Source organism: Diceros bicornis, chromosome 24, assembly GCF_020826845.1.
Source record: "Diceros bicornis minor isolate mBicDic1 chromosome 24, mDicBic1.mat.cur, whole genome shotgun sequence".
Taxonomy (NCBI): domain Eukaryota; kingdom Metazoa; phylum Chordata; class Mammalia; order Perissodactyla; family Rhinocerotidae; genus Diceros; species Diceros bicornis.
The window spans coordinates 46685229-46711602 of record NC_080763.1 but is presented as its reverse complement, the minus strand read 5'-3'; the positions used below and the strand labels follow the sequence as shown (position 1 = coordinate 46711602).

The 26374-nt window shown below is 42.2% G+C and overlaps 1 protein-coding gene across 9 annotated transcripts in view; it reads right to left on the bottom strand.

Moving 5' to 3' along the window:
* PPP2R5C (protein phosphatase 2 regulatory subunit B'gamma) overlaps positions 1–26374 on the bottom strand; it is a 146449-nt gene that overhangs the window by 76521 nt on the left and 43554 nt on the right. The gene's annotated exons all lie outside the window — the stretch shown is intronic.

Genomic DNA, 26374 nt, shown 5'->3' with positions numbered 1-26374 from the left:
TAGAGGGGGAACAGAGGAAAATACAACAGGGTCTCAGGACAGAAACAGGGGAGGAACAATGTGTTATTCTTTTTAATCCAGCAAAGTAACTTATGAGTGGGTACCACAGGGAGGAACACAGAAAAAGCCAAGGGCTCGAACTTCTACGTGAAATCTTTCTCTCTGCATATACTTGACCACTGGTCTTTAAATGAAACTCGAACTTGGTATTCAGTTGCTAACATATGTTGTGTTAGCATGTATTACATATTTTTGAAGAATTTTTTTCAGAAAAATGATACATGCTCACTGTAAAATAAAAAAATCCAAACAACATAAGAAAGGAAAACTCAGAAAGAAGCACTGTTGGCACTCTGATGCACATCATCCTAAGCGGGGTGGGGGGTGGGGGGGCTCTCTCCGTGTACAGAGATGTGCTGAATCGTATAATAAGCTACTGAAAATCGTGCTTCATATGCTCCTCTGTTTTTTACTTTAACCCTATGTCAAGAATGCCCTGTAGATCAATAAATAGACCAACATCATTGTTAATTGTTTGGAAGCTCACTGTAGAATGTGTGCTATAATTTAATAAATCAAACCCATCTTTTCATGGTGTTCTTTATTTAAAAAAAATAACATTAGAAGATGGAACACATTTATTTAGTTCTACTCCCTTCTAAAAACCTCACTAAAAAAGCAGTGATCTCTGTAAAGGGCTTACACCTTCAAGGCAACGGGACTGCTGGGCTGGAGAACAGGTGGAGGAGGCTGGCCAGACAGCTCAGGAAAGAGGGATGGCAGGACAGTGGTGTGGCTGTGGGATGGCAGAGAAGCAACCTGGGGTGGGCCGGTGAAGCTTCAAAAGCCCCGGGGTAAGGATGACCACAGGCACCATGAAGCAGGCGTGCAGATGGGCCAAGAACGGGAGGACTGGTGGACAGGTACTTCATAGCCTCTGAGGACCCCTTTGCTCCCTGTGAGTACAAAAAGACAGGTCTCTCATCTGGAGAGCTGGGCAAGTGTCAGCTTCTGTACCACCAGGGACCTTGCTTCTGGAAATGGCAGAGTGGGTAACAAGCAACCTCCCACTGAGGCAGCAAGAAAAGCTTGAGAAAATGGTTAAAAAAAAAGATCTGTTTAAAGGCAGCAATGAGCTCACAAAACAGTGAGGATTTATAGGATCAAGAAGAAAAGACAACAGAAACCCAAAGAGATGAGCCCTGCACCCGGGGTTTCCCTTCCCTTCGAGAAGACAAGAAGAGCCTCCTGGGAAGAGTGAGGCAAAAGGGAACCCAGGGCCCTGAGGCGGGGAGGAGCTGGTAAGACCCCTGTGCTCACAAATATATACATGAGAGAAACAACAGAGCAAATGTGGCAAAACATCGACAAACGGGTGAAACTTGATAAAATTCTGTCTACCATTCTTCAACTTTCTATAAATTAGAAATTATTTCAAAAAGTTAAAAACAAACAAACCACAAATCAAGAATGGAAGTTGAATTTTACCAAATGCCATCTTCAGATTTATGGAGATGCTCCCATTTATTTTCCTTTGACCTATTAATACTCACTGCACACTACGATTTCTCTCCTTCTTCACTAGGCGAGCTGGAGGCTTCTCTCGTTCACCTTCCCTTTCGCCCTGAGCCCCACTGCCCACTCCACTTCCAAAACTAGCTCTCGGGTTTCATTTTTTTTTTTTTTTTTAGTTTCCTAATTCATTCATTTCTGCTTTTGTCTTCATAAAATACACTAATTCTTTATTTTGGTCCTTTTATCTTTTCAAGTGTTTAAATAATTTCTTTTCATTCTTGTTTAATCTCTATGTTTACGCACTAATTCTCTAAGTCATCACCTTATTTCATTCACTGGAGGCATCGGTGGTTCAGCAGATGAGAGCACCAGCCTGAGTCGGACAGCCTGGCCCCAGTCTCAGTCCTCCTCGGCGGCTGTCAATTCTTGGGCAGTGTGCTGAGCCTGTGCTTCGGCCTCCCGACAGCACAATGGGGACGACGACAGTACCTCCTTCAAGGGTGAAGGTAAGGAGTAATTGAGATGACAGATGTAAAGTGCTGAGAACAGTCCTTGCAACACAGGTACTGTTATTAAGTTCATTTGACAATATTGTTCAAAGTCTACTGAGTGCCAGGCAGCATTCCGGACTTTGAGGATAAACTTTACCAATATGACAGGTAAGGCCCCCCACTTTCATGGAGGTTTCACTCCAGTCGGGGAGACAAACAAGTAAAAACAAAAACCAAAAAGCCAACAAAGAAAACAATTTTAGGAAAGAAGAAACCCTAGTGATGGGTTATGGGGCCTGGGAGTCCTGGCCATGGAAAAGACTCCGGGCTGGACTGTGAATGCGAAGGAGGAACCAGCAGTGCCAAGGCCCACGTGGACCGCCAGCTGGGGCCGTGCCAGCAGCAACGCGCCTTCTGTCCCGAGGGCCTGCTAGGGAGGCCTGGTTTCTACCTCTGTATTTATTCCTATTTTTATTGCATTGTTATGAAAATATAGTTTTTACTTATTTCAACTTTCTGGATATCACAGAGGTTTTCTCCGTGAACTATAGTATATGTTAAAATTAAAAACTTCGTAAGCACTGTTCTCTGAAGTCTCTCCTGGTTCTTCGTGCTAACTTGTAGTCACCATCTGACCTGTGCCGGGCTAGGGGTCCAGGCGCCTCCCCCCCCCACCAGGGGCCTTATCAATTCTGTCCGACAGCCCCTTGAGCTCTTGACGTTACACCATCTGGGCCTCAGACGTTCATGGTGGTTCTGGCGTCCTATGGACCCTGTGCTTTAGCATGATGGAGCAATCCTGTCTCACGGAATCTTTGCCTTGAATTCACCTTTGCCCACTATTAACACCATGACCTCTGCTTTTCTTTTGCATCTGCCTAACAGATCTTTACTCTCTATTTCTTTTAGGATTTAAAGCTGAAGTTAGAAGAACCACGTTTGTTTAATTTGTTTATATACAGTAGTGCATATATAAAGGTAAATATAACTTTTAAAATTATGGAAATAATCCTTAAATTTTGCTAGCCTAGAAAAATGTGTGCAACACCCCAGACATTTAACATTGAGATATTATATTTAAACAAATTTATGGTTTAAATAGCCTTTTGATAAAGAACTATCTTCAGATCCCTGAAATATACATTTCCAAAATAACAGAATGACTCATTTACAATCAGGATTGAAGGTCACAAAAACTAGCTATAAATGTGTGCATGATCCTAGAATCAGATTTTAGTCTAAAGGCTGGCAGGCTGGGAGCGGAGAAAGAAGAGGAGGGCAGGGCAGACTTTGCCGGCTGCTGCGGTGGGGCCTGGGTGCCCGCTCCCGCCGGCTCTCCACGGGGGCTACAGTTGCAGTCAAGGGACTTCCAGCCTCAGCACTCCATCCACAGCTCAGCTGAAACCTGCTCAGCTGCGTGGCTTCAACAGCTTAGAGCATTTTACTTGCTTTCAGCTGCAAGTCTAAGCTTCTTATTTATTTTTGCTTGGGGTTAAAGAATCCTTAAACAATTTTGAAAATCTAACTTCTCATTGTATTTTATCTCACTAATTTTCTGTACGATTTTCACTTTTAATTCTTTTAAGGCATACCAATAGCTCACCATTATTAGTACTTACTATATGCTCAGTATTACCATAACTCTTCACAACTCCACAGTGAGGGCTACTATTATCCCTGTTACCCAAAGAGGAAACAGATCCGTACAGAGGTTAAGATGACATGGCTCAGAAGTGACAGGGCTGGTGTCTGAGCCCAGGCAGTGTGGCCTCAGAGCCTCTCACCAGCCTGTGCCAACAAGCAGCACCCCTGTGAGGGGACAGTTCTGGCCTCCACCCTGGCACTGGCCAGCAGGCCACGAGCCCTTCTAGACCTCCCAGGGTGGTCCCCACATACCACCTGTCCCTTACAGGGAGAAGTGCCATCTCATGGTTCCTGGTCAAGATAAAGACTGTGTCTGTCACCCAGGAGACCTCAGAAACCTTAACAAAACATTACTTCTAAGACCTTAAAATTCTTCAATGACAAAATCTGTGAATCAAAATCAGTGGTGCCTCATATAAAACACTTCGGCACAGGCCAAGCTCCCCATAGCCCACATGATAGATGAGGAAGGGGGACGTACAAAAGAACCCTCCAACGAACTGTCAAACATCTAGAATTTTGCCTTAACTCCAAATCTGACTTAATAACATGACCACCAACCAAATATCCGAATCACCAACTTTTCCTTCTACTTAATTCTCTTGAATACTTAGCTGACTGTAAAATGTGCCCCCAGCTGGAAGTCACTGTGGAGTGTAGACTGTGTCAGTTCCTTGGTGTCACTCACCTACAAGCTCTCAGCTGACTGCTGCCCCTGAGGCTTCCCTCCCCCTACCTCCCCTCACTCCACGGACACCGAACGCTGCAGCTCGCTGCATCTGCCAGTCTTCCTTAGATGGCCCCGGCCAAGGCGCCCTATCCTCACATTATAAGGAACAGTTCTGGGGCCAGCAGGCCATCAGTCAGGCTGGACTCAGAGACCCCAAGCCCAAAAGACAAATGTTGCAATTTTTCCCTTACTGTGCATGCGCCTTGAATATGCTCCAAAAGTAAAACGCTTCTCCAGGAATCTGGCAAGAAAGGGAAGGAAAACAGAAGATCCTGCCAGACCTTCTCACCCTTCTCTGAGGCTATTTTATCACGTGCTCACAAGTGAGCTGAATATAAGAAAGTGAATCTCCAAGATTTGAGGACTTTTTCTCATACCTTTCTGGCAGTCATCTTGGCAGAGGAAAGGGTAGTGGTAGTCAATTAGAGGGTTAATTTCTGATTTTCCCAGCATGTAATAAAGATTCACTCCTCTAATTCCCATTCAGATCCTCAATAAAACAAAATTGGTATCTTAATGCATAAATCCTCTGTACGAATGGCCCAAAGCATGCATTATATGACCTCATAATTTTAAGAGACTTGGACGCCAGGAATGGCAATGGGCCTCTTAAGTTTCACTTACTAGACCCTGAGTCTAGGAAGAGAATTCTCCTTGAGCTGCATCTCTGGGAACAGCTGCATGAACTAGAGAGGAAAATACTCAGATTCAACCACAGGTGGCCTGGGGGATATCAAGAGCCACACTTAGAGGCCTAATCAAGAGATCACTTAATGTCATGATCTTTCTTCATCTCCTTTTTTTGAGAAGACTATTTTTTGTCTAGATTGAAAAGACCACTTCCTCCTGAAATTGGCCTCGGGACTGCTGTCGCTGCTTCTAACCTCACAGACGACACCAATGTCCTGAGCATGTAGACAATGAGGATCGGACGAAATCAAGGGCACCCCAGCTCCACAGACACGCTTCTGGAGTGCAAGTCAACATGCAGCACTCTGCTCAGACCTTCAAGGTGACTCTTCACATGTGACATGACTGTCCTGACCATGTCTGGTCCATCAGAGGAACTGACGATTTTTAAACTTTGGATTCAATGAAGATGGGAAGTAAAAACCAAATCACTCTGCCATATTAGAGAGAAAATTTAAAACAAAAACGTATTTATAGTGCTTTGATGTTTTCGACAGCATACTTACAAACACCATGCTGCCTGCTCTTTATAACAATCCCATGAGAAGACTCCATTTTGGAACAGTTAATTGACTTGACAATCAGTTGGCAGAGACGGATTCACACTCAGGTCTCTTACTCCATCCTACTGTGTCCTCTCAAAAAAAAACCAAATGAACCCTAAGGGAGGGGTTTTCTGGGCTAGATGACCAGAGCCAGGAATGAATGCAAAATTAGCAGTGGGTTGCCCAGGGAGGTAGTTTCTGAAGAATTATCAAACTACATAATTAAATCAGTCGTTTCAGGCCACTCTGTGATCCTGCAGCAACTTCTGCCAAACTTGCAGAGTCTAGGAATCTCCTAGACTGAAGCTGACCTTCAGTAACCCTACCTTCTTAAAACATCAGCTCAGTCTGACCAAGCTGGCCAAGACTTCTCACCACCAGCAGGGCTGAGAACCAACCTAGCGCGGGAGCTCGGCCTCCGTGCTCACACTAATAAAAACCCCAATGCCCGCTACGTACAGCAGTGCCCAGAGCCTGTCAGCCCGCCATGGCCCAGAGGGGCAGACTGGGCTTCTGAACACCTGGACCCCACTCACAGGCAGCTACAGTAAACAACTTGACCTGAGGACAATGTTGTGGCCAAGTCAAAGCTTTTCTTCTGCAAACTGAAGCTACCAAAGATCAGTTTCCACTAACTGAAATCTGAATTTGGAATTATGGGAAGACAGGGGTAGATCTAATCATTGTCACTGCCAACATTATTGATTTTAGTACGTTCCAGACTCTTTGTCGCCACGTGCTCATACACCTCGTCCCACTGAATACCCACAACTAGTCCATGAGGGAGATGTGTTATTATTTCCTATTTTGCAAGCAAAGGAAGTTACTCAGCAGGTTAAGTAACTTGCTGAGCAAAAGCTAAGAGAGACCCAGAGAAGTGACCCGGTGACTTAGGGCCCTGTGACAGCCGAGGTGCGAGCTGGAGGAAGAGCACAAGCCATGACAGAGGAAGGATGGAAGTGATGGACAGGTGAGTTGTGCTGCTGGCGGCCCCCTTCCCTCCCAGGGCTGCCGGAATCCAGACTCTTCAGTCCTCAAGTCCAGCTCCACCGAGGCTCCTATGCTTGGAACCAAACAGACGAGACTGGAAGGGCTCTTCAGAACAATCTTCTTGGAATGGACACAGCATGGGCCCATCCCAGGGTTTCCCACGCTTTAGGCATTCACGAATACCTTCTTAATTTTTGCCGTATCTGTGCACAGTCATGCTATTATTTACTCGGTGTTTTTCTTTAAATGGACACACTCTTTACTAAGCCCTGTCCTAAGCAATAATAACCCAAGAAATCATGGATTTGACATGCTATATATTTTTATATTCATCAATATATAATTACTAAAACAATGTGCAACTCTGAATCACTTAAAATCATCTCTTGTGCCACCTGCGGTGTGTGCCTACCACACTCAGACGAATCCAGAGCTACCCTACAGTATAAAGGAAAGAACAAAACAAGAAATCCCCTATTTTGCCTAATTTACAGATTTCTATGTTGACTGTTACTAGTTAACAAAGTGCAGGCTCTGAAGTCTCCATCCACTGTCCTGAATGGAGCAGGATCACTCTACCTCTGTTGTACATTCTGTTTCTCTCACTAAGAGGACAGACAGACAATTCCTCTCAGCCTTTGCTGATCCCCTGCCAGTCTTTGGTTCTATAAATCAAATACTACAATTTAGGAGCCCAGTGTTAGAATCTCTCCATCAATCCCAGGCTATCAATTAGTTCTTTGAAGTTTTGCCTTCAAATCTACATCATAATATTGCTGATAAAATAAGAATGTCTTTGGACAAATTAAACTGAACTTTAACCAGTGTAAATAAAGACTAATTTTTCTACTTATTTTAAGGAATGTAAATGATAAGGTGGCATGTCTCATCTTACAAATCAAACCGGAAGGTAAGCTCTTCCTTTGTGCACCTGCAATGGTTTTAGCTTCATAAACTAGAAGGAAGCTTAAAAAGATGCTGTGCCCACTGGCCCATTCATAGTCTAAAATTTTTTCTGAGACTATGTTGAATAACTCCATTCAAAAGTTGAATTGGCCCTCCAAACTGGCTTCTGGTAAATTTTTTTCCTTTGATATACTGTTGCATATGTTCTAAATATTTTAGGCCATATCAAATTCTTTTTTGGAAGTAGCCAAAATATGAATAATATCCTATATAAATATGTAAGCAAGTCATACATTAATATATCATAAATACCAACAAGAAGGACAATATTTCATTTGTGGTAAAACAAACAAAACAAACAACACCACACCTCTTTTCCCCAAAGCTGAGCGAGGCACCCTTCCTCCTGGCACCGTCAACACTCTTGCACAGCTGCCATTCCTGTGCATACATATGGCACTGTTATTTGCACACGGATTGTTGGCTTATCTTTTTCACCCATGAATGATAGGTATCGGACACAAAAGTGCTTAGAAATGTGTGCTGGAAGAGTATATTTACATAAGGCCCCAACAGGGCCATACATCCACCCCTGCCCCCATTACCGGCACCCCCTGCCATTTATTCAACATTCGTGTGCTTTGCTCTGCCAGGCTCCCCTTCGCCCCCAATCTCATCCCAATCGCTGAAAGCCCAGCTGTTCGGCAAATGCCACCTGATGGTAAACACCTACTTAGCATCTCCTCATCTCTTGCTCCGCCCCCCCGGCCCCCCCCCCGCCCCCGACAAGTGCCGTTTCCTTCTGACTTTCCATTGTGGATATTTATGTTTTTTTCTCATCATTCTTAGTCCTAAACTCCCTGAGGGCAGGCTCTCTTGCTTATCTTTGTGTCCCCTGCTTTATGGACTTGAATTTTCCATTTACACCTTTAAACTCAAGAATCTGATATGAGAGCTATAATTTGACCCAACTTCATAGTAATCACATGCTTTCTTGTATAGAATAACACAATTATGTTAAATTTTAACTAAATCCCTTTGCTAGAAATGATCCATTTCATCTGACGTGTGTAGCATGAAGACAAAGCCTGTCGCAGTATTCCTTTCAGGCGTGTCCCATCAGGAGCACTATGTGGGGTGAATTCTCTGCTGCTCTCATTTATGCTGATCTGGGCCAATCCTTGGCCGTCGTCAGCCTCAAAGCAGGACCGAATCAGGTCAGAACTTTCAAAGAAAGCCACAGTTGAGAATTTGCTTACAGTTCCAAGGCAGATCATCCTTTGTCAGTTTAAGTGAAACCCTGGTCTCGTTGAGAGAGAGCAGCGTCTAGTTCATAAACCCTACGCAATTCTACTTATGGTAACTGAAGATTTCATTGAAACAAAATGTTCCAGGGGTTGTAAAATATGAGTTGATAACAGGAACCTGAATGAATGGACTTGGAAATTCCCTCTGTCCTATGGACTATAGCATATCGAGTCTTGAAGAGCAAGTGGGAGAACAATTTGGCATTTTTAGGAATTACACTTCAGTTTTTCTTTGAGTCATAAAGCTATCTGAGATCTTCTGCCTCGACGACAGGCCTGAATAAAGCAGATGTTTTCTTTACGACAATGATATTCACAGAATCTGATGTTCAGATAAACCACACATGTCCTAATTTCAGTTCTGGCTCTTAGGAGGCAAGAACGCCAAGGAATCAGCTGTGGCAGCAGAGGACTAAATAGAAACAACTTCTGGAAACTTATCTTTCTTGTCACTATGGACACTAAATCAGTGTTCAATTTCTAGGAGTACAATTTCAATACTGCAGAAAACAACAATGACAACAACAACAAAACAACAAAAGTGGGAATGAGCTGCTCATCATGGTGAAGAAACGCAATTTGAAGGCACCACTTAAAGGTGACAGGAGTTGGGGCCTGGGGGTCAGGAATGGGTGCCACGAGGAGCCCAGCATCTGAATTCTTTCCCCTGTATGACCAGGGGACTGTTCCTCTGTGATCAGGGTCGATGCATGGAAAACCATCTCAACACTGACAAAACACAACACATTTACAAACACAGACTCAAAGTTAAGTGGAAAAATCATCTTTGTTGGAAAAAAATCTAACTTTACAGAATATTATAAGGGATCTTAATGTTCTGTTAAAAGTAAAGCACAAACAGTATTTTAACTGAAGTCATGGCGACAAGCTCAAGTATTGCAGGCAACCAAGAAACCTGAACAGTAATGAGTGTTCAGGTCGCCCCAGAACCCCAAGTCTAGGCCGGGCCCTAACCCGGCAGTTCCCTCTGTGGGTTTCCTTCTGGAAGCAGCAGGGAAAGAAACTCTAAAAAAATGCTGTACTCAGAATTAATAATAAGGACTCTTACTCACTTAAAAATAACGTAGGGTGTTTTTCCTCTTCCTTTCTTTTTTTGGGGAAGGGGAGGACAAATCTCACGCCCCCTTTCAAGGTTTACAGGACAGAACTCAACCGACTGCCTCCAGCATGGTGGCCAGCATCCCAGTAAACACTAAGAACAGGGCCACAAACAACGTAGACTGTTTCTGAGGTGAGAATAAAAAATATTGTTGAGTCTCAGTGGAGTGTTAAGACATACCCTTTCTGCTGTTCGAAAGCAGAAAGTTTGTTTACCTAATCAGCTTCTAATATTATGCTTAGAGATACAAATTAATAATATATACGTATCTATGTGTGTGTAAGCATACATCCTTAAACTTGCCTGAATTTGTACAACCTGAATAAAACACTCTCCCCTCTCACTTTCTGGCCTTATATATAATTACACCATTGAATAAAATGAGCTTTTAAAAAAATTGAGGTGAAATTCATATAACACACAATTAGCCATTTTAAAGTGTACAATTCACTGGCATTAGTGCATTCACAATGTTGTACAACCACCCTCTCTAGTCTCACAACTTTTTCATTATCCCAGAAGAACACCCCATACCCTTTAAGTAATCACTCTCCATCCCCCCTACCCCCAGCCCCTGGAAACCGCTAATCTCTTTCTTTCTCTGTGGATTTCTCTATTCTGGACATTTCACATAAAATGAATAAAAAATGGGCTTTTTGAGTTACATAAATTGTCTGAAATATTATGTGGTAATTCTAAATGTAAACAAGGTAAAAATCTGGGATTTGTGGTTTAAAACGATATTCTGGAATTAGGATTTCACAGACCAGTAAAATCTCACAAAGAATCTTGAAAACTGACATTGGCTTACCATCCTAACAAATGAGAACATTAAAAAAAAATCATAACAGAAAAGATATTTTAACACCAAAAAGGACAAACTTAGAATAAAGGATAGTCCTATTACGTGAATAAATTTAGCTTTATGAAAAACCCACATGACATCACCTTTATTTTTTGCCTTTGACAGGTAAAGGCCTTGCCACAGAGCAACAGAGGTGTTTGAAAACTGACCCTGGACCGCCACCTTTGGTACACCTGAACCTAGATAAACTAAGTACCTGTGCTTCCTGGCCAAGAACTTGATTTTCCAAAAAAAGATAACTTGGGGAATGAAATGGATTTCATCCTGTAAGAATTAAATCTTTTTGATGGTGAAGATTGACAAGATCTAAATCTATCTCAACAATCAATAGAAAAGAGTGATAGAGGTTAGATGGTGGATGGTCAAAGAAACCACCTTTACAAATACAAAAGCTTAACGGCAGGTTTCTCCTCAGCTGGGCCTTTTAAACTGGGGCATACATTCTGTGGGGTGCATAAAGCCACAAGATAAACATGATATGCTTCCCGGAACACCAGTTTTACAATGCCGTTAAATCACGTTAAACATTTTTACACTAAACTGTAATAATTACGAGATAGAATACAAAATTCAAATAGCTTTTTATGACGAATCTTAAGACTTCAGAAACTTAAACATTTTGGAGGTTCTTAGTAGAACACGTCGGGCCAAGGCCCCAGACTCCCCATAGAGGCGGGTTCTCCCCTCAAGTCAGAGCAGCTGCCAGGGAGAGTCTGGGCCGCACCATCCTGATCTAACCAATCCTGGCCCGGACAGGGCTACAGAAAGGGGCCAGGAGCGCTTGACAAAGTGGTCCTAAAATTCGCATGGAAATGCAAGAGACCCAAATACCAAAACAATCTTGAAAAAGATGAACAAAGCTGGAGAACTCATACTTCCTGATTTTAAAACTTCCGACAAAGCTACAATAGTCAAGACTGTGGTACAGACATATAGACCAATGGAACAGGATACAGAATCCAGAAATAAACCCTCACATTTATGGTCCATTGATTTTCAACAAGCGAGCCAAGTCCATTCAACAGGGAAAGAACAGTCTTTTCAACAAATGGCACTGGGAAAACGGGATATCCACATGCAAAAGAATGAAGCTGGACCCTTACCTAACACCACATACAAAAATTAACTCAAAATGGTTTAAAGACCAGATGTAAGAGCTAAGATTATAAAACTCTTAGACGAAAACATGGGAGCAAATCTTTGGATTAGGCAATGGTTTCTTAAATATGACACCAAAAACACAAGCAACAAAAGACAAATGAGATAACTTGGACTTCACCCAAATTAAAAACTTTTGTGCTGCAAATGACGCCATCAAGAAAGTGAAAAGACACCCACAGACTGGGCAAAGATGTTTATTTGCAAAGCACATCTATGATAAGGGCCTGGAATCCAGATACAGAAAGACTGTGCTGTGACAAAGTCACGATGGCCTCCTTGGACTCTGCCCTTCAGGCCACTCCATACTTCACCAATCTTTGGTCAGCGCCCTCTTCATTCATCACACTTCCCACTGTTTCCCCCTGATTTTGAGCAGAGGCCCCCACTCCGTGCCACGAGGAAAATCAAAGCCATTAGGCCCTATCTTCCCCAGCTTCCTTCTTAAATTCTTTCTCCTGCCCTAGAAATTTCTGAAAACCCTCTCTGCTGAGGATGACACTGAACATTCTGGTTTTCCCAGACTTAACCATTCACAACCAAGAAACAAACAGGGCTGACCACACAGTGACACTGTGTGAAATACAGCAAAACTGGTTCAACTAAATGAGATGCGACCACGAAAGGTCAGTCCAACCAGAGGGATACCATCTGAGTGAGGCCCTCCTTAGGAAGCTGAGGAGTGACCGCCCTGCCTGATCCACCTGCATCCTCGTGCTCTGCTGCCCTCACGAATGAGGGTGTGCACTCAAACAGGCTGGGCAAGAGCTGAGAGTGCGCACGCCAGGATAAAGACGAGCAAAGTTAATTTCTGGCCATGTCTCAAGTCCAAATCCATGATCTTGGTCTCTCAATACTGTGTTCTAGCCAGTTAACTGGCTAAAAGCATAGCAATAACTTCAAAGACATAGAAAGATAGCAACCCCTGATTTCTGACTATGAAGATCAGGAATCGGTATATGCCCCCACTGTTAATGCTGTATCATCTTCTCTTTATGTAATTTTTTGAATAGGTAATATGTTCACACGGTTCAAATACACACACACACACACACACACACACACACACACACACGGTGAAAACCCTTGCATCCCCCCACCAAAGGTATCACTTTTAGTTTCCTGTCTATCTTTGGAGTTTCATTATGGAACCATAACAAATACATTCTTAGCTCTCCCTCGTGCAATGACAAAGGTGGCACTCTGCACCACTGCTCTACATCTTGCCTTTTCCCTTAATCGCTCTCTGATGCTCTCCATTATCAGTCCATAAAGAGATGCTACTTGCTGGATATGAATGCTTTTCCAGGATTTCTCTCACCACATCACCACCCCCCATTCCCAACACACTCCTCAGTGTGCTGAATGAGTCATCCCATGTCCCTGACTGCACTCTGGGACCACCAACAAGCTTAGCAAGAATCACTTCTCCAGTGAGGCCCCGCCTGCCCACAGGGCCTGCTCTCTCCTCTGTGCCCGTCTGAAGTGGGCGCACGCATGGACCTTCAGCGCCAAGCACAGCGCCAACCACCGAGGTGGTGATTTCTAAATATTAGTCAAAGGAATGAAACAAAGCTTTAGGTGGCAGTACGGCAGAAGGTCAAAACTAAGTTTTGTTCTCCTTTCTGTGTTAGGTATATTCCATAAAGATTTCCTTCCTTTTGATGAACTCAGTTAACTACAATTTTTCAGTCTTAATTTTAACCTCATTTGAAAGCACAACGAAGGATGCAGGTTTGCTATACTACAATGCTGACATCAACAGGAGCACACATACAGAGGGCTTGAAAGCAAAGAATGAGGAAGGAAACATTCACAGAGCTTTATAGAAATTGTGAGCATGAGTTCATACTTTTTTTTACTACAATGTAAACATCCCCTCAATTGTATACATCACCAAGAAACAGTTCTTACCACTGCTTCCCTTGGACAAATGCTATATTAAAACAGCCAGTTTTCAGATAAAGAATGCACCTCTGCCCAAGCCCCCAAAAGCTCCATACTCTGTTACTACCAACAGAACAATAGATCTAATTTTGCACTAAATTCTAAGAATTACTCAGGAGGACTCTTTACCAACAGCAAGTTTATGTTTAGCACTGAAACACTCTCATCAGCTGTGCTGAAAATGCAACTCCAACGGGAATCTCTCAGGATGTGCAAAGTCCTTAAACCAAGTGGAAAAGAGTCACAGAGTCTGTGTTTCTTCAACAGGAGCTTCCAAGCTGTGCTATAGGGCAAGTGGGCACAATTTAAGCATCCTTTAATTTCACCCATAACCACAAACCCTCAAGGTACAGCCTTACCTTCGTGACCCAGAATCTGCATCTCTTGTTTTTCTAGATGACACAATCAGATCAACTAACCTGGTTTCGGCTGCACTGCACTCTACACCACTATAAAAAACTGAGAGCAGCAAGTCCTGCGTAGATAGATCTCTGTGATAAAGGGACCTGCAAGAGCAGCCCCAGTGCACGCTCGCAGAGGTGTGAGCCCAGAAGCTGAGTCGCAAAACCCAAATGCTCGTCCGGTCTCTGTCACCAACTCCTTCAGTGAACTCAGACAAGGCGGGGAACCTTTCTGCTCTGGTTTCCACAACTGTAAAAATGGGACTAATAATACCTGTTTGCTACCTCATAGGAAAGAGGACCGGTTAATGAACACTTGCAAGGAGCTTTGAAGATTAAAAAGGTTCCTGGTGCTAATGACAAACCGTAACAGTCTACCCATTCTCCTTTGGGTATCTACCATGCTGCCGATGGGGAGTACTGAAATGCTCCAAGTAAAATGGTCTCCAAAAACAACTTTTCTTGAGGCTATACAATTTTGAAAAACTCTAGAGGAAATGAATGACGGTAATGCTTGGTGTACCAGATAATATGCAAGAAATCACACACTGATGACGGATGCCTGAACTGCATCAGCTCTTGGGCTGCCCTGCCTCAGTTCTGCACACTCCTAACGGGTATAAATATTTACATGGGCAGCATGTTTGAGTTTCTATGGATGCCATAGTTAAGGCTATTAACTGGCTGATAAGTCCCTGTTTCCCACCAAACAATGCTTTACTGAACATGCTTCTTAAACTTCCTTTTATTATTTTTTAAAATATTTAAACATGAAGAAGAGTGTTAAAATTACTTTGGGGGCTCCAAAGTTAGCTTACATTTCACTTAAAGGCTCTCCTTTTTTAAAATAGAAAAAACTCTCAAATAAGCAAATGTTTAAGCCTATATACTAAATAGCAAGACTACAGACTGAACTCGTTTTTACAAGTTGATATTTGGCTTTATATAAACACACACATGCAACCTCCCCCCCACCAAAAGATATTTTTTCCAATCTATGTAGGCGGGACAATCTATGTTCATTTAACTGGATACTGATAACTTCAACTCATATCAAAATTAAATGCAAAAATTCAAGATTAATATTTTGAAAGTTTACATTAACTGATGCACAAAACTTAGAAGTAAAAAATGCAGGATTCATATCCATTGATACTGCGCTATCTGAATAAGAAAAGTCAACCCAAAGAAAGTTTACAAGCCTTAAAAAAAGGTCAGTTTCGGGGCCGGCTCCATGGCTTAGTGGTTAAGTGCGCACGCTCCGCTACTGGCGGCCTGGGTTTGGATCCGAGGCACCGCTTGTCGGCCATGCTGAGGCGGCGTCCCACATACAGCAACTAGAGGGATGTGCAACTATGACATACAACTATCTATTGGGGCTTTGGGGAGAAAAGGGGAGAAAAAAAGGAGGAAGATTGGCAATAGATGTTAGCTTAGGGCCAGTCTTCCTCAGCAAAAAGAGGAGGATTAGCATGGATGTTAGCTCAGGGCTGATCTTCCTCACAAAAAAAAAAAAAAAAAGGTCAGTTTCAATACCTAAAGGCCTCACCTGGAAAATAAATGAGTTAAAATAAGAAAGGCATTCTTCAGGGGAGGAAATAGGGAGGAAAGGAAGATAAGTAAAAAATTTCAGGACATCATAAGTTTAATTTTGGCTTAAAGTGTAAATTTAAGCTAGCTTTTGTTTAAGATTAAGAACACTTTTTCAATATAATGTCATTTGTGACTTTATTGCAAAGAAAAAAGTTTCTGAATTTACTAGATTCTTAAAAAAGAAAAAGCTCTCACTCATTGGACAGTCACTCACGTTTTCTACTGGCATAGCATCTTTCTTAACGAAGGATAAAATAAAAGGAGAAATTTGCTTTTTTTTTTTGGTCCTCAGGGATATTAGATTGAAATGTGAATCTAAGCTCCCTTCTTTCAATTCTCCTGAAAAGAAGTCAATCAAATGCATTTTAAAACTAGCCAGCCCTGACGGTCTAGTGGTTAAGATCTGGCGCTCTCACTTCTGCAGCCCGGGTTCGTTTCCCGGTCAGGGAACCACACCACCCATCTGTTGGTTGTCATACTGTGGCAGCTGCGTGTTGCTCTGATGCTGAAAGCTACACCACCAGTATTTTAAATACCAGCAGGGTCACCCACGTTTCAGCAGAGCTTCCAGAGAGACAGACTAGGAAGAAGGACCTGGTCACCCACTTCTGAAAAAATTGGCCTTGAAAACCCTATGAATAGCAGCAGAGCATTGTCTGATACAGCGCAGGAAGGTGAGAGGATGGCTCAAAAAGACTGGGCAGGGTTATGTTCTGCTGGACACAGGGTCCCTAGGAGGTGACAGCACTAACAACAACAAAATTTTAAACCCAACATATTTACAGGAAGGTGTAAGTGCCCCTGTTAGGTCTTAAAACTGGATCTGATAGCTCTGGATTCTGGTATGACTGGATCTAATTTAGGAAGAAGTGTGTGTGTGCGTGTGCGTGCGTGTGTGTGTGTGTGTGTAGGAGGATGGGGTGGGTCACCAAATTCACTAGACTTCAATATTTTCAACATCTAGTAAAATATTTTAAAAAGCAGACACAGAGGGAGCAGCGATGCTCTCTAAAGCAAAATGTCTCCTTAGGACCAGGTCTCACGCATGCAGAAACAAAAATCCATGTTTCCAGCAGCTTGGTACAGCAGAAGTGGCCTGAATTCTGCAGACAATGTGAGGTTTCTTCTGGCCTTGTCACTCACTCTTCGGTTAGGTCAACTAGTGGACACTCATTTTTGACACCAGTAAAAGGAGCACAGAGCTTCTCTCCTGCCAGGCTGTGGGCGTCAAGTGTCTGTGACAGCCCCAGGCACTGGCAGGTGCTCCACTAGCCACCTCCTTCCAGACGCCCACCTAGCTGCAGAGTTTAAACCAAATTAGCAGCAAGACTCGGGGAGACCACACTTAGAGTTTATGCACTTTAAGTGTATAGAGTTCAATACAGGGTAATATAATGTAACAATATTAGCTCAGAGCATCACAAATTATTTTAAAGAGCTATCGAGATACTAAAAACTTGTAAAAGATTTAGGTTTCTAAAACTGCTCTCAAGTCAAATTGTTTTTCTTAAGATACAAAGAAACAAAAAATACTATATACTTTCTGTGAATAAATAAATATATATTATTTATGTGAATACACACACACATACACAGTCTGGAATGACACACAGCAAACTCCAAACAATTCACTTTGAGATGAGGGGAAAGGTAAGAGACGGATTTGGGAGAGAAGGCCAGGGGGTATTTTGGTTTTATTTACAATTTTTTAAAAATTTAAAGGTGGGTGTATTCACATATTATTTGACTAACTGAAAATGGATTTTTAAAAAAAGACTAGAAAAAGATCAACAGAAACTAAGGCAGAAAGGGCAGCTCCAGGTCCGGGGGTGACTTCACTGCCCACCACGCAGTCACCACCCTCACTGCCTCTCACTGTGACCCGAGAGGCCCGTTTACATTATTAGCTAACTACTTAATTTGGGACTTTTTTTGAGAGGAAAGAGAAAAAATATAGAGGCGTAGTAAAAACAGGGCCAGAGTCATATCCAGTCCATGCCAGAGAGATTTCCTAGGTTTTCATTGGTGTCAGGAGCCACGTACACTCTTAAAAAAGTCTGGAGGACCCTAAGAGCTTCGATTATGTGGGTTACATCTATTGATATTGACTAGAGAATGTTTAAAATATTTACTTAATAATTCATTTAAAATAACAAGAATAGTCTCATTTTGCGTTAACTTAAATATCATTATGAAAATAACTTTATTTAAAAAAAATTAGCAAGGACGGCACTGTTTTATATGTTTGCATATCTCTTTAACGTCTGACTTAACAGAAGACAGGTAGATTGGCATTTGTTTCTGTATTCGATTTGTTTGATACGGCATCCTGGTTGAAGTATATGAAAAAATTAGCCCAGCTTCACACACACATGTTTAGTTGAAAAAGGGAGGTATTTCAACAGCCTTTTAAAAACACCATGGATATTCTTCTTTGATTCTATGCTTTCAACAAGTGGTAGTTTCTTCAAGATTAGCTGCATGTGGAATCTGAAACCATACCAATGGGCGTTTCAGTTACATCAGAACCCCGTGTGCCTCACTCTGAATGTCTCTCCCGCCCACGCATGTTTTGTAGCATCACTTACTGCTCATTTGGAAAGTGCTGGTGCTCGGAGTTGTGCAAATCTTCCAATGGACACATCAAGAGGCCCCCCACTGTTAATATCACCAGGAGTCTTCAGCACTGGGAGCTGTCAAGCTCACGCTGGCAGACACAAGTTTTCCAAAATTCAAATTTTTGCTTGCAACCTCGAATTTTATCACAGGCAACAAACAGTGTTACAGTTGTTTCCCTTCAATTGATAGGCTCACTTGGTTCCTTTTCAAGAAAATGTCTGTCAAATACTCAAAGCTTAATAACCACGGTTTGTCTGTCTTTTGTTCTTTCAAGTAAAAATGATGTTTCTGAAAAAAGTGGCTAGTTCAGCTTGCAACTCAAACTCCTGCTGTTTTCCTCGAGACAGCCACTGTCCTCCAGTACGCCAGGAGGCTTTATGTGAATGCTGCATGTCATCACACAGTATTAGAAGGTGTGGATGCAAAGGGTGAGATTTAATACAACCAACCATTTCCTGCTTCCTCAAGGACATTCTTAGGTCAGACTGGTGTGGTGGGGCACAGAGTGTCCTCTGGCTGGACAGCACTCCTTGTTCTACGGAAGGAGCCGTTTCACCCACCACTGCTGTTGCACCATCAGGGCAAATGGCCAGACAAAGAGGCAGACAAGGCCTTGGTATTCTCAAGGAGGCAGTTTTGGTCCTGCAGGCCCCTGCATCTCTGGGACTCCAGGGTCCCCGGGACCACACCCATGAACGTTGCCCTCTGCAAAGACCGAGGACACCTTCGCAGCTCCGGAGTTCTGAGAACATGGTTATCAAATGTCACCCCTCGATAAGCTTGGCCTACTACACAAAGGTGAAAAAACAATTCCTAGTGGTACGTGTACCAAAATTGTCTACAAATGCAAATACACATGAATGCATACCCCCTTCCCCACCTCTTCCTCTTTGAAGCCTACCAAGAATAAGGGATCAGCAACTTAGGAAGAATTGGGCTTGTTCTCCAGAGTAAAACATTACTATTCTCATAATTATCTAAGTCAAAATACCGTAATTAGAACACATTGCTCATGAATAACTCAACCAGCAGACAAAAATCGAAATGTAGTATAAAGGGCCGGCCCCGTGGCTTGGTGGTTAAGTGCGCGCGCTCCGATGCTGGTGGCCCGGGTTCGGATCCCGGGCGCGCACCGAGGCACCACTTCTCCGTCCATCCTGAGGCTGAGTCCCACATACAGCAACTGGAAGGATGTGCAGCTATGACATACAACTATCTACTGGGGCTTTGGGGGGAAAAAATAAATAAATAAAATCTTTAAAAAAAAAAAAAAGAAATGTAGTATAAAAAGTTCACATATATCAATGACAAAGAAGAGAATAAATAACCTAATCAAACAGTGTTAATAGTTCAAATTCTATTAGAAATACTACAATATTAAAACTTAAAACAATAAGATAGAAGGTTATAGTTGAGATCCCACTTAATTCAAATACTATCTCAATTAAAAAGTCTCAACACAAAAAAGGAATTTAGGGGAGTTGAATGTAATGGGATTTGACAGTAAGACAGAAAACTCTTGGAAGTCAAATTGCTAAAGCATCACAAAGCAACATCTGCATTTAAAAACAACTAAAGGGAAATGACATGTGAAGTCATCTCATTTGGGACTAATCACAGATAATATCTCTAACTTCTAAAAATAGAATTCTTTATGAATGTTATGCTAAAATTCTTTTCTTCAGAAGAGTTAAAAGTAGGGGGAGGAGGAAACGTACATAAATACTGATTTATTTTACTTAAAAGACAGGACCCAAACGGGGATCAGTAAGTGCCCTCTGATGGAGAGGCCCTGGAGATCGTGCTTGGGATCATCTTATCAGGTAATTTTATACACAGTCTACAAGCAGAACATAGTACGAACTCCAGATTATTGAAGATACTAATTTCTTCCAGGTGGCGAAATGACTAGCAAACTACAAGAGGAAAAAAGGCTTGGTAAATGGGGGAGAGAGCCAGACAGAGAGACAGATGAGCTTCAAGATGAACGAATACAGGTGATACAGCTGTGGAAAAATAAAACAAGCTGTGGTTAAGGTGCTGGGCTCCAAAGTACCACATCTGACCTAGAAAAGGGGTGATAACCACAGCGACCACTAACACTTCGAGAGTCGACGACACTCCAGGTACCATTTTAAGCACTTTACATGTATTCACTCCTTTAACCCTCACAAAACCCAAAGACGTGGGTCATCTTATTCTCATTTCATTCCCATTTCCAGGCACAGAGAGTGAGTAGCTTGCCCAAGATGGCTCAGCTAGCCCGTGGCCCTGTGGCTTCAGATCCTCACCCTTAACACTAAGCCCACTCTCAAGTTCAGAGGGAACCTTGGTTTTATCTCCGAGTGTGCCTTAAAGGCTGTTACACTTTAAAAGACCAATAAACACTCAAATAAACATCAAATAAGGCGTACACTCCAAAAATACTGTGGGTAAGATGGTGCAGCTACTATGAGTTAGCAACGAGAGGATTGTGCTGGCTGCCAGCATCGAGGGGGCCACTGGGAGCCAGGCTGAAGGGTCTCCCTCACCCCACCCAGGATAGCCAATTATATCACCCAGGATAATCCTGCCTGATTACTTCACTGACCAATTTGTCAATAATGGAATGAAAGGAAAAACATAGGAAAAGTCAAAACTGGAACATAAAAGACCACTGCTCACTATTTAGGAAACAATTTCTAAGTAATTACATTTCCTTTGGACATTTTTTCTAAAGCAGAACATTTAAAAGATATTTCTCTCAAACATTACAAAAAAGTTTAAACCTACAAAGAAGTTGAATGTACACCTATATACCTACTTCCCTAGATTCAACAATTATTCCTATTTCAGCACATTTGCTTGAGTCATCTTTCTCTCTGTGGTTTGAAGTAAGTTGCAGCGATCATGATACATCTTCGCTCCTCAACACTTCAACCTGCAACTTCTCAGAATAAGGACAGTTCCCTGCAATAGCACACCCTGACTGCACCGAGAAAATTCACCTAACTCCACAGCATCCATAGCATCTGTACTCAACTTGCTCCAACTGCCCCAAAAGTGTCTTCCATAAGTTTGATTCTGTTATTTTAGAACAAAGATCTGATATAGATTCACTCATTGTATTTGATTGTTACATCTCTTTATTTATTTAAACTAGAAGGGTTTTTGATTTATGAATAATTCAAGGACCTAAAACAAAACCAGATTTTATTTGCTGTACTTGGTCCCTGCACTTTAGCCAATGTCTTTCCAAGATTAAAAAGACTTTGCTTTAAGTACATTAGTGAGAGAAACTACTCCATTTTTCAGAGTTGTCCACGTCTCCATATCCTAGGTGGTAATACTTTCATCTGACAGGGAAGAGGAGATTTAGTCTGAAGCAAGGCCCAGAGCAGAGTGGCCACCTGTGTTCTCTTTTTCCACTAGTTACCTTGTACAGTTTCTCATGAGCCTGCCAAGTACTATTTGACTGATCAAGTAATTAGCTAAGAAATACAGCAATTAACTGTTATCTGAGTAGTCATTCAGAGAAATAACTTTTTATTGTCAATCCATCAACACTGATGGAGTGCTTACACTCGAGGAATGATGCTAGATGTCACAAGAAACACACAACTGACCTTGACTTTCCTCAGGATATTCGTGATTCATGGAGGAGATAAGAAAATTAAGCCAAAAATTAACACCTGGCAGATGTGGTAAGTGAAATGAGACAGCAGGGAAGATTATCAACTTCCCCCAACACCAAGAATGTGTGCACAGAGTTTAACAGACTCTCATTTAAACCTGACATGAGTCTGAACTCCAGACACTCAAAGATATTACACTACAGAAAATAGGAACAATCCGAAGGTTCATGAGATGAGGAAGTTTTTACAACCATCTCTCAACACTAATGTGGTGCAGAGAGAGCATGAGCTCAGACTGTTTCATTCATCCTCTGTGGCCCTGGGCAGGAGGCTCCCCTTCTCTTCTAGAACAAAATGGGAATAATGCCTCACAGTGCCAAGCAGACTCAGTGAGAGGACAGGGTTAGGAGGACGCGGCCCTGGCCCAGCACACTGAAGGTGCTCGCTCTATAAATGCTGCCCCCCCTTCTGGGACAGCCACCAGCAGCACCTTGGGGACATGCAGCTGGGGCAGGGGCCCTGGATTCGGCCTTACAGGCTGGTGACCTTGGGGAGGAGGAACACTAGGACGTATCCTGCTCACCTCCCCGGCAGGAATGCTGGGAGGAACAAGTCGGTCCGAGTTCACAAAAGCTTGGTACAACTCGCAGAGGGCTGCCAGATTACAAGAGAACCACCGTGCAATTATGTTTGACATATGGAACCAGAGGTAGGATGAGAAGTAGGATATACCCCAAACCACTCTGCCCTTGAGGAGTCTGTCCCTTCTCTAGGTTTAAAAACACACAACCTTTTCTTGACTATTAACCTCATCTCTTTATTTTTCTCTCATTCTTCTACCCAATTAACATACTTTAATGGCAACATTCTAGGAGTTTAGCTTTTGCTGCAAGGCAGGAGTCATGATCAGAAACCTCTGAGCAGACATTATACCCAAGTTCAAGGGAAGACTAATGAACAAAAGGTGTGCAGGCTTTACACAAACATGCTTCTCCCCAGAGAGCTATTTAGTTACTTTGGTTACGATCCACAGTCAGGAACACAAAAGAAACAACTTTACATATAGAGTCACTACAGATAAGCTGAAAGGTGCATTTCTAAAAGATCATTTCATAGAGAGTGACAGTTACGCAACATACAGGTGTGTGTAAAGGAAAGGTCTTGAGTTGAGCTGATGCACTATTCAGAAACAATGACTCACTGGTTTGATCTTCTGAAGGGTCTTTTATTTTTGGTCATCACTGAAACATTTTTCGTTCCTAATTTTGGGGAATGAAGCGAATCCTAGGTCCCTGTCCTCACTATATTACTGACTGCACAACACCCAGCAGCACTCTGCACCTGGGAATCCACGTGCATTGTGTACACTGGCTAAGCCATTACTGAGTGCAGCAGGAAATGAAACCATGGGGTTTGACTTCCACACTGCCTCTTGCACGTTTCTCTCTAAATTTTTATTGGAAAGGTGAAGACGTTTATCGAACTGGTGACTCAGGAAGTACTTGTGAGAAAAAAAACTTTTTTATAATCAGATACACTTCCCAGGAAGAACGGGTTTACACAAAAAGTATAATTTGCTCCCCAGCTCCCCACCCAGCGAGGCTACTTCTCAGTCTTTCCAAGACAGACTCAACAACAGGTGAGTTTACTAACGACCAGGACAAGAGTAGAGCTGTTAACTTTGTTGAGGCCAGAATAAGGCCAGCTGAAAAGGGGTCAGATCACTCTCTTCCTCTCTGGCTGTTAACATCGTTTTGGCTTGGCCATCCCTGCCTTTAACCGGCTCTGGAAATCCCACCAAGCCATCCAGCGCAGGGAAGATGCATCACAGCTGAAAGCCTATGCGGCACTTAGGTACTTTACTCTTCTTAACAGGCAATTTAAAAACTCAAGGAATAGTCTAGAACAGAGGTCAGCAAACTATGACCCACGGGCCAAATCTGGCCTGCCACCTGTTTTTTTAAATAAATCTTTGCTGGAACGTGGTCATCCTATTCATTTATTTACTGTTTATGGCTGCTTTCATTACAGCCAAAAATATTTCATCCAGCCCTCTTCTGAAAAAGTTTGTCAATCCCAGTCTAGAACTGCACTGTCCAATATAGTAGCCACTAGACACACGTGTCTGTTTAAATTTAAAATGAAATAAAATTAAAAAGTCGGTTTCTCATTTGCACTAGCCACATTTTAAGTGCTCAACAGTCACCTGTGGCCAGGGGCCACGGCAGTGGACAGCACAGAGAACATTTCCACCAGCACAGACAGTTCTCCTGGACGGCAGTGGAAGCACAGGATTTAAGTCATCAGCTAAATTTACAGCCATGAAGTTCCAGGTGCTGCTCTCTCCTTCTACAGACAGAAAAGTTTACACTGTTTCAGTATGTTCCTTTCACACTTGAACTTTTTAGGATGTGCTAATTCACCACATTAATCGCAAACTCTAGACTATTCAATAGAAGATAAATATCAAACCCACTGGACTACTAACTAGCTCAGTGATCTACTGATTTGTTTACTTGACTGCCCCCCTCCCCCCACCGTAAACTCTGCAAGCTGGGCCACAGTGCTTGCTTCATATTCCGAGTTAGGAACCTGCTTGGCATGTGGTGGTAGGCACTCGACAAATATTTGTAAGATGAATGAAGAAATGAACCCTGGGCACAAAACTGTCATATACAAGAAGCCACTGAAACGGATGGATGTTGATAAGGCACTGGGAAAAAACCACTATTATAATACTGTGGCCAAGCTTCTACAAACAGCCAACATTTCTATTTTAAAATGAGTTTGTTTTTTTAAAAAGATTCCAAACAAAACAAAACCACTGCCTGGGTTTGGATTCCAGCCCCACCACTTAGTGGCTGTGTGACCTTGGGCAGGTTATTTTCCCTTCTGTGTGGAAGGCCCATCCTCCCTAAATGAGAACCATGGTGCACCCAGAGAGAGTGGTAACACTCGGTGTCTCGCCCTTCCTTCCCTGTCCAGCATCATCACATCAGTCCCTGCTCTCCAGCGCCTGTCCAGAGTTAGCTCTTCCTGTGTCCCTCCTGCCCCAGGGCCCCCTGGGGCTGTGTGTCGCAGTCATGTTGAATGACCCTCAGCACTGGACACACAGCAGAATCGCTACCTGGATGTTAAGTTGATCAAGAATCTACAAGCCATATAAATAAAACAAACTTTGCACAACCACACATTAACATGCTCGCTCTGAAAAGTCCATGGGAGTAAATCAAGCGTTCTTCAAGTTTTAAATTGGAAATTACCCCACTGAATTAGAAGTCAGCTTTGGGTCCCTAAAGGTCACCCCTTCTTAAAAACTCAAGTCTCTTTCAGGTTAATACACTTCACCACTTTTTCTCTCCACAATCAGAGAGCAAACATCAACGACTCAAGCAACAGCAAAAAACCCAAACTGGCCATAATCAAGTCTTGGAATTAAAAAAAAAAAAAATCAATGAGGTATAAGGTATAAAATCAAAGGATTCCATTTCAGAAAAAATTCATAATTCAAAAAATGACTAGTACATTAAATATCTAATAAAATCAGAAAACTCACAAACCAAAAAAATTTGTTACTTATAAGAAAATACTCTCAAAGTATCAATATATACATTTCATATGCAATAATATTATCTTATCGCTAACTAGTGTTTAAGAACTAACTTAAATCTAAACACAATCACATTTTGTTTTTGCCCGTTCGGTTCCTGCAACTACAATATCTAAATGCCATCTGGGGTTAGATTTACCCTTTCCTGGGTGCACTACAAAACAATGAATTTGTAGCCCGACCTACAAGTTGGTCATTGTGGATATTAATTTCCACCAGCTTCATAAACAAGGATTTAGAGAGAAAAGTAACATCCATTTTATTCCAACAGGTTGGGTATTCATGTGGTTTTATCTTCCCCGGGTACACCCTGGGATCTGAAAAATCTTGTCCGGCATTTTAGTCATACAGACGATTAGTCACCTAGAAATCTTGCCCCCACCCTTCCTTAACACAGGTCCTTAAAGGAGATTCTGACAGTTAAAACTGTTTTGTTAGGGCATAGCTCTGATATTATAAATTTTAAAGTGATTTGATAAAGCTTAATATCCATTTTCTGTTTCATCCAATTTTGATCAATAAATTTATACAATATTTTAAAATACCAACTAAGTATATTACTAACCTGATACTTATATTTTAATATAAGTATTATTAATTACTACGGTAATTGTGTTTTTAAGCTAAAT